This window comes from Teleopsis dalmanni, chromosome 1, assembly GCF_002237135.1.
Source record: "Teleopsis dalmanni isolate 2A chromosome 1, ASM223713v2, whole genome shotgun sequence".
Lineage (NCBI taxonomy): Eukaryota > Metazoa > Arthropoda > Insecta > Diptera > Diopsidae > Teleopsis > Teleopsis dalmanni.
In genome coordinates, this window is record NC_051846.1 from 42,671,829 (window position 1) to 42,682,316 (window position 10,488).

The window sequence follows — 10,488 nt, forward strand, 5'->3', positions numbered from 1 at the left end:
CCGTTAGTAGTCTTGAGAGCTTCTACCCCTCAATACATCAATTATATTGCTATGTAATCAGATATTAAATCGACACTAAGTACTTCATGTGAATGTGATAATATCTTATATGATAATATCGTATCTTAATTATATATACTCTTTTTTGTTTCATTTATTTATATTTGTATTGTTTTTACAACTGCATTTTGCGTAAAAGCATTGCATTTTAAACACAGCTTTATTTATCCGGCATCAACACTGGGTATATTTTGGCTAAATTTTGTAAACACCACGATTTTTTTTCTATCATAAAAATTTTGTTCATAGACAAAATTTAAAAATTAAATTAAATTTTTACTCTTGAACATAAAAAACTTGCCAAAATATTGCCCGTGTAGATGGCGAGTCAGTGAAATTGTGACAATATATTTTTGTTGCTCGTTGTTATTTCTTTTGCTTCTTACTCGGCATCTACACCAGCTAAAATTTGACAAGATTTTAGAAAAGATTTGTATGAGTTGATTAGAAAAGCGAGGTACTGCCGAATTCTACACAGTATAGTCAGTGTGATTAAACATTTCTTAAATTTGTTTTAAATCGTTTCGAAATATATAGTGAAGCCCGCATAATGCAACATAACGCTGTTCTGGTAATATGGTTTACTAAGTGAATGGTCTACCCTGGCATCTTCGATTCGCTTAATGTATAAGTGTAACCTCATCTGATTTGTTATTCAACATTTCTTTTCGTTACTAATGTAAATTTGTTTGTGTATGTGATATTAATTTTAACAAAGTCAATAAATTTAAAAAAAAATTTTGTCAACTATATCAAAATAAATTCTTTAAAATTCGCGGTTAAATCTTATTAGTATTTTCAAAACTCATTCTGTCATAATGTAAATAATAATAATAATATATTATAGTAAACAGTTTTTTATGACATACAATTTGTTACAATTCAATAGACAATCGTTCAAACGTTCAAACGTTGAGAATAACATTCAAGCCATATTCATGAATCCACCCATAATCCGTATACCAATTCAAATTCGAACACACTCACCGGAAATGTGTGTAACTGAATTGTTTTCTATGAATACTCATATTTTATGAATCACAAATGGTAACCACTTCGTACTTTGCACCCTTACGTCCTCTCTATATGGTATAAGTGCGTATCGTATTCAATTTTTGCGACAGAGTATGTGTGAAAACTTTGACATTTGCTTTGATATTTCAACGAATTTTATGAACTAGAAAGATCATTAATTTAATTCGCATAACATATAACAAATTTCAAACTACATGCGCCACAAAAATAATTCCTTTATTATTTTTATAACAATTTCGAATAAGTTTGAATAAGCCGCGGAGTAGCAAAAATGTTCAATTATGCGATACTTTTAAAGTCAAATTACAATAACTAAAGTTTATGCATCCCCACGTATATATAGTATATATGGTAAACAATTATTTGACAACAATAAATGTCAAAATTTTTGTAGACTATATTTACACATGTTGTTATTGCTGTTGTCAAAGTTGTCGTTAAATATATTTACTATATACATATATGAGACTGTCATTGTGTGCATTTGTTCAAAATTATATTTTTTATATGCACAAATACCATATACATACATATATAGTACTTTGATGCCTGGACTATAAATATAATTTGCTAAAATTCATACGATTATTATTTTAATGAGTTTCAGTTTTCATTGCGATTTTCATACAATGGCATATCAACTTTATTATTTTACTGTCATCAACGTTAAACTCTTTGTTAAGCAAATATCCTTTGTGATACAATTCAATTCAATCTTTTTTATTGCAAATAATTTTTTTAGAAGTTTTACATGCTACAGCTCATGATTTTAATTTATTAGCCATTTGCATAATGCTTCCCATTTTTAATGCGCAAAGTTTTTTATATACAACTTACTTTACTTTTCAAAAGAATACGCATGAATAATTAATGAGATATAATGATTTCAGTTGTATTACACACTTTTTATAGATACTTTAGTGTTCTGCTTTACAAGCTGTTTAAGTATGAGATTACAAAAAAAATCGCATCAGTGTACATGTGTGTATGAGTAAATATATATTATATATAAAAACGTAAAATTTTAGGATAGTAGCTATTAAAACCAATTGCTTACTTAGTAAATAAAAGCTCACATCAATTTTAGTAAACCGAAGTTATTGAATAAGTCACCGTTGCACCATCTATTCATATATAATGGAAATAATACTTCAGAATCATCTTGGTAAACAAACAAACAAAACCTCAAATCATTTCAAATCGATTATAATCATGCTAGCTTGTTCAATAACGAAGCGGTATTCTATCTCTTCGTCTATTGTAGGACTTAACCAACGACACCATTTCATTGACTTGTCTTATGTTAGCACGTTCTCAAAATTTCTTTTTAATCTCACAGATCAAACTATCCTTTGGTTACAAACTATTTATAATTGACATGTAATTGTATAGAAAAAATTATATATCCCTCAGTGATTAGCTTTTAATATAAAAAAAAGCTTCAAAAGCAATGATAAAAAGTGGATTATAAGTGGACTCGCTTGTTAAAAGTACAGGTCTTAGAAAGAAAAAGACTGAAAAAGAAAATGGTTTCATAAAAAACGATTTTTATCAAACGAAGTGGTATTAGCCCACAACTGTCACAGAGATGGGATCTATAAATTAAACAATCGTTGAAATATAAATTTCGAACTTTAGAAAGATATTACTAATAAATAAACTCACAACTGAAAATCCGTTTTTCATATCATATCGCAAACTTAGAGAACAACCTAATATGATCCATTCGGAAAAAAATGTTTTTAAATAAATGTTTAGTTGAAATAGACGAAAAAATTAAAATACACAAAAGTAGTGTTACCTTTGAACTTCGTAAAAAAATTAAAATTTTTTTAATGGAATTAATTTAGAGTAAATTGGTTAAATGATATTCCAATCGAAGAAAATTTTGCTTTGTTTATTTGTTTATCTTCATTCATCATTTTTATCTACGGGTATGACAAACCATTGCGATCCAAGGAGTCAGAACGTCTTTCACAATGTTTCTATAATACGCACAATTAATTAACTTAATTTTATAGCTTCGGTATATATCTTATTTTTCTTTAGAGACTATTAAACTGTGATGTCATTGAGCATTTGTATAAGGTAACCATGCCATCGAATTTGTTGAGATTTGCAAAAATAAGTTGTAGTCACATTGCTATACTGAAATTGAAAGATGTGATCTTCAAATTTTTCAGGAGATATAAATTTCCCAAATATCTTAGTTTAAAACTGTGAGCTGATCTTGAACTCAAACTTAAATTAGTTAGACCCTAACGTCTGCTACCTTGTCATTGCTAAAACCGTGTCATTAGTTCAGTGCGATATCTAATAGTAATCAATCTATTTCAGATAATTTTTGATGGCTTATAGGTACATAACTGATAATAACTCGTCTATAACTTGACGGATGTTTGTTAAGATGCTGGGACAGCGTCAATGCGTCGGGACTTGAGTTAGTTAAACATTAACTTCTGTTATAGAACAATATCTTTCCGTGGGTAAAAGGTCTTTATATTACTAAAAGCTTGCCATTACTTTAGCGTAATATCTTATAGTATTAAATCTTTTTCAGATTATTTTTGATAGCTTTGGCTTTTAGTAATTAACCCATTGCGTAATGTGGGTAGTGTGGATTTTCAATACCTTCGTTGTGACAGGTTTGTGTTTTCATCTATGATAAAATTCCTATAAGAAAAAACATTATATACTGTTCTTTAAGCCACCAACAATTGTTTTTTAATGCATTATTAAGCTAGCCGAGTCCGGCATAATATTGTAACTGAGTGAGCATTTCTTAATATCTAGGCATTAGTATACTGTTCCAGGCAAACTTCATTTAAATTTCTCCACAGTCTTGCCTATATTCCATTTCAATAATATCTAAACCAGCCAAGACGTAGAGAGGGGTTATGAAGAAACCTCGCAGTTAATAGAGAGTAAAAGTACTTAAGTGCACTGACTCAACTAGTCTCAACATAATAATAATAGACCAGGTCCATTTTATTAAAATTTCTTCACAGTTTTGCCTATATTGCTGTCAAATAGACAAATATCTTAATCATAATCTCTTACTGATGCTCGAAATGTACCTATCACAGAATCACCATTTTTATAGCAAGTTTTGACAATTTTAATACAATTAACGATTATTAAGAATTACAATTAAAAATGGTAATATAAAATAGACATTTGTTGTCTTGCTTGCCAGTTCAATTTTTTATATATCACTGGAACTATGTTGCCGAATCAGGGCCACAAAATGACAATATTATGTACATATTGATTTATAATAAGGGTTTTTATTTTAATGAAGAGGTTGTTTTGTTCTTTTATTGATCTGCAAGGCTGTATTTTTTGTTTGCTTATTTATTTTTAAAAATAAATTCCTTTAGGTCATATATATTGCTAAGAATGGATATATAGAAACCAACATATTTATTCATTTATTTTAGATCATTATTCAGCTTATAAATTATTTGAATCATCAAAGGCGATGATAAAGAGCGCATTCTATTCCGTATCCCTAATTTTGTATTGAACGACTTTAATAGCGATTCTTGAATACTACTCTAGAGTCATAAGGTGTAGTTTCAAGCTTGATACTTTAAGAGGTTACTTAAAATTAATTAGCACAAACAGAACCTTATTTTTGCACCTAAAGCCTTTGATCGAAATATTCAAATTCTAGATGTCATGAGCTTGTACAACATCAACAAATTTTAAAAGAAATTTTTTATATGGATTTTTTCCTTGTGTATTAACCGACATACGATTTTCTTATCAATTTATGAATGCATAAAAATAAAAATTTCATACAACACTTTTTATATACGCACGGTATGCATCAGGTTACTATCTATCTTCCTCTGAAGTAATTTATATGTTACGCTATTACCTTTTTTTATCACTCTCTAGTACTATTCGGAATTCTAGTTGACTAACACTTTCTGCAACAATTTTCCTGATTGCTAATTAAAACTTTTGCACTTACATATTTCAACTGAACAATATGTCTATGATATGCAATGAGTGCTTATCACAAATTTTCTAACATCAATATTGCTCCTGCTTCAGAATTAATTAGATTTTAATTTCATAAACTTTGCAAATAAAAATTAAAAGGTTTACATTAAACAAATAACCATCATCTACGTTACAACATCACAGGATGCAATGTGGATATGTGCACATATAAAGGCGGAACAGTAGCATTTTTACTATAAAATTTATCTAAACTAAAACAATAAATGTAGTTTGGTAAATTTAATTAAAATTTCTATAATTTTATTGCAATAAGTTAAGTTGTTAAACATTGTTTTGTGTAAAGTTATAAGTGAAAACTATTTAACTGCAGTGTGCCTTCCAAAAGGCAGTGGAGCGCCAATCTCCTGTTAGCATAATTATTGCAGCAAACCGAATTCCTAGACAGATGGAGAAAAGTGCATTTCAAACTGATGGAGTTACTTCCTTACTGCTTAGGTTAGATACATTCAACGACGTGTGCATGTTGTTTTGATGTGCATGAACCAAACTATTTCTTACTAGAATGTGGTTATACGATTTGGTAACAGTTGCAACAACTGCAGACATTTTCGTGTGTAAATGTACACTTCATCTTATCAAATTTACTTATCCTAATGTATTGGCAACAAATCTAAAAGTTTCAAGTTTTACTAAAATGTATTTATATACTTCATAGTTGCACATTTGGTTTTGCCGAACTGGTAGGTTCGTATAACTTGTTGCAAGTTTACCAGTTGAGTAACAATTTGTCGAATACAGCACTGAAAATTTTAGCTCTACTTTATTATTAAATTCCCTTTGAAATTATATTAGTAATTTTAAAAAAACTGTAGTACTTTTTGACCAAATATTTTGAAGTTTTGACAGCACTTTTGATAGTTCTTTAACAAATTCTCTTACATATCTTTAAAAAGGTAAAAATCATTGACATTGATTCTTAGCTTCAGCCTTATATAGTCTAAAATGTATTAACAGTAATATCTGAGCATATCTAATTGAAATATATAAACTATTAAATAGAAAATATGGTTGAACATATAAACAACTCTTCATGAGAGATGTATGGATAGTGAATTATTATATATTTGGCGATTTTTTACAAGCAATGTATCCGTAATCATATCATTAGCATGGATCAGAAACGCTGTTATATAAAAGGGAGATTTCAAGGACATTAATTTTGTTTATTTTACAAAAACTATTATATTGTTAAATGCAGCAAACATCACAGTAGTGCATAATAGTAATCATTAAGACCAAAAGTTGGCCTCAACATTAGTATTGACAAAACGCTGAAATTCCTGTGCAAGACGTCACACAGTTTGTATACCCTGGAAGTATTTTAACTACCGACAGTGGTGCTAACCGACTTCGTAAAGCGAGATGTACGTTTGTCAGCTTAAACAAAGTTTGTAGCGTTTTAAAAACAAAAATAAAAATCTTTAATGTTGCGTTAAAACCGTACTGCCGGTTTGTAACAGTCGTCATCACAAACAGTCGACAACTGTCGGAAACATGGTTTGTAAAAGTCATTATCACAAGCAATCTAAAAAATTTTATCAATAGATGCTTGAGACAAGTTTTAAGAATATGATAGTCCAGAACGATCAGCAACGAGTGACTGTGGGCTATAATAGAAGAAAAGCCAATTGATAAACAACACGAAAGTATGGGTGGTAATTCCACACTTCAGGCATACCGCACTGGAATATAATTTACAAGGAAAAAGAAATCGCAGTTGACCAAAGACTACATGGTCAACTTAGACTAAGAGAAAAACTAAGAACTATAGCGCACGATAGAAATATAATTGCAATTCTTTTGTGATTAGACAAGGTTTTTAAATTTTTATTTTTGCACTATCAATAATAATGTTAAAACTGATTGTCAGAACAAAAACTAGAATAAAAACTAGGATTCTTCAGAAAATACAGTACTTAAAAGGTGATTTTAAAACCCATAAAACTCACATTTGACGTAGTGTTGTTGGGTACCCCAATTGAAACATATTTTTGAAAAGTATTGAACGAATTAATGGTTGAAATATAATTAATTTTTTTATATTTATATTTAACATGAACTATGGGTCTAAATTGACCGGATACAAACACGGCATAAAAATGAACCTTTGAAATATGCATCTAGAAAAATTGCATATTTGAACACAATAGAAGTCTAATATTTTTTATTGGCTCCTACATAATGTTCGAATACGTTAGCATATATCGACCGTGAACGCCACTGTGCGAAGTAAATAAAGTGTAAAATCTTTTCTCTTTTCCATTACTCTTTCCAAAATCTCCTTAAAAATTATTTAATTAGGAAATTTTCATCTTTAAGAGACATAATATTAGATATTCTGCAATTAAACGCGTTTGTGCAAGTACAACCTGAGGTCCTTAGTTCCTTAGATCTATCGAACTTAGTTTCTTCTATTGATCGTCGGTGAAATCATGTTCCATTTAAAACCAACAAGGCTTTACTTTACTTGCTTTTGGTATGTGTAACTAATATATCATTTACTTTCACTGCGGCTTGGATTTCATTTTATTGATTTTCTACTGAAATATAACGCCATCTCTGTTTTATTTTATTTTTCCATCTGAGATAAAAGTGTCTCCAAAATCTTGAGCTGCAAATGTTATAGTTTGCGCATGCTTAGAAGCAATTAAATCAGCGGTGATTAGACAAAATGTGGGTACATTGCTCCTACCAGTTTAGAATTTATGACAGTTTTAAATAGTTCATGCAAACAATGACTAACATTTTCTATTTAATACAAAATCAATTTTTCTCTTCATTTTACTCATTACAATTAATGACAAAGATTTTATCGATTAATTATCCTAAAAATCAGTGTGAAGTTCAATAAATACAATATATTTTATTTCCCATCCATCAAGCTCTCGGCAGTGTAATCGGAAACGCATTAGGACGTACATTAAATTCTAACACTCAAGATTGATTAAATTCTTAAACACTTGATTTTCCATGTACATTATATTTATTTTTGTTTTAATTATTTTGTCACAAGCCTCAACGTATTAAAATGCTGATACTTACATTTCCTAAGCCTTATAATTTTCTACATTTATATTTCTAACACCAACTAGTACACAAATACGAAATAAAAAATACTCATAGCAATTAAACCGTAAATCATAAAAAAGTAACTGAAAGTACCGGCAGCGCAAGACATTAGAAATATAAAATAATTTCTTTGGTCATTTGTGAAAATTCACACGCTAACCTGCCAGCCATGGCTGGTCATTATGGTTATTACTGCGACAGCTTATCAAGATATGAGTATGAATGCAAAAATACATCAACAGAAATGTCCATTAGAAAGGAGAAAAAAGGACTTGAATACCAATGAGTCGGATATAAAATATATAGCTCAGCACATAGCGCAAAACATATGCAATGTCTCATGGAATTATTCAGTATACATTTGTAATGCAATAAGAGAATTATTTTTGCCAGAGAATAATTATTTACCACAATATTCAACAGATAATATCACATAACAGAACAATTACTTAGTACAATAATCATTTAGACTATGCACTTAGCACAAAATACACGCCTATAATTTACAATTTACGCACTAAATGATTCATTAAAAAATGGAAATAATATAAAACTATAATATTTCCTATATTATTATTTTAATAATAATAGAATCATTATTGGTATGTAAAATTAATTTTGCAAATATTATTTAAAATTTATTAGTGCAAATAATTAAGTATGCTAGTTTAAAAAGATTGTACTTAAAGTTTACAAAATATAACAAACTATCGATGCACCCTGAAACATGCATTGCTTGGTACTGCTTACTTGACTGAACTGCTGGCATAATTGAGTCAATGATAATGCTCTGAATTACTTCTGGTTTTGACGAAATTGTGGTCAATATTAAATTGTCAGAGAAATCATTCAGTTACTAAAACATGCTTTATTTTCAGAAATGGAGCAGTAACATTGACTTCTATGTCTCAACACTATTGTATCATGTTTCCACCGCTTACTTAGTAAGTTAATTAAATAACTTTATGATTTTATCGTTTCCATTGACATACGTTATTGCATGGGAAAGAACTTTTATGTGTTAAAATGTTTTTGAGTTTAAAAGAGCTTATATTTATTTAGAAAAATTACACTCAATAATACATATATTGAAATTTAAATACTCACTTACTCAGTACGTTTGTTCACCTTTCAGCTGCTGTTTGTTTATATTTTACATATAAAACATATGACAAATATTACAAATTTCGGTAAGTAAGTTACACTATTACTTAGTAAGTTACACTTATTAAGAACAGTGGAAACATACTATTAATATATCTTTTTGTGGAAATGCATTAATGCTAAAACTCAGCCTACAATATTAAAATAAGGTAAATATACCTAATATTATTTATTTAATACTTTATTTTATATATATAAAAATATATATTATAATAAATGTTGAACTAAATTAAAAATTCGTATTAATAACCGAAACACCTTTATTCCATTATATATGCCAACTTAATATCTAAATCCAATGAATGTTTGGTGTTAAGTTTATTTTATTATATTGTGAAGATCTACTTATCTGCCAGTAGAGATGAAGATTCACGTTGGTAAAGAAAATGTTGTGTTTGAATTGGAGTTAATGATATTTCACAGTTTCAGAGTGCCTAATCGCACATGTATATAGGTAAGTTCTCGATACAAAAATATCTATCTATAGCAAGTCTATCAATATAACATACCATGAAGAACTCATGTTCTTTTAAGCGTCTTCCATTCTTCCACTTTCGAATGACTCAAGTCATTTAAGTGTATTTTTGGAAACCTTAAAATTAGCAACGCAGCTATGGAATAAGGCCGGTTTCACTATTTCTATATAAAAATTATTTTTGATTATAAAAAATAATATTTTTGAGTTTAGACTCAAAGGCGGTTTGAAAGCTGGCGCAGGTGATGAAGTGATAATCTGAGGTTTATTTATGTTGTTTTTTTCCCGAAAATATATTTGTTGAATATAAGACTCAAGTGTTTCAGGAAAGCTCAACGTTTTAATAACTTACCCAAGAATTTTCAGCACCTAGATGGTGAATCTTGATTATATTTCTTAGTACAGTTTTTAGTAAAAAATAAAGTTTCGAGTTCTTTCTCGGTAAAAAAATGATCTGCATATAAAATATATCCATTAATTAATTTTATTTATTATTTTTGTTTTTTTATTATTAATTATTATTTTGATTACCTCATTGTAGTCCTTTATACAATTTCGTTAATGGTATTTCTTTTAATAATTAACTAAAAGATAAACTAAAAAATTTCTTTGATGAAAAAATTTTTATTTATTAACAATAAATAGTTTTAAGT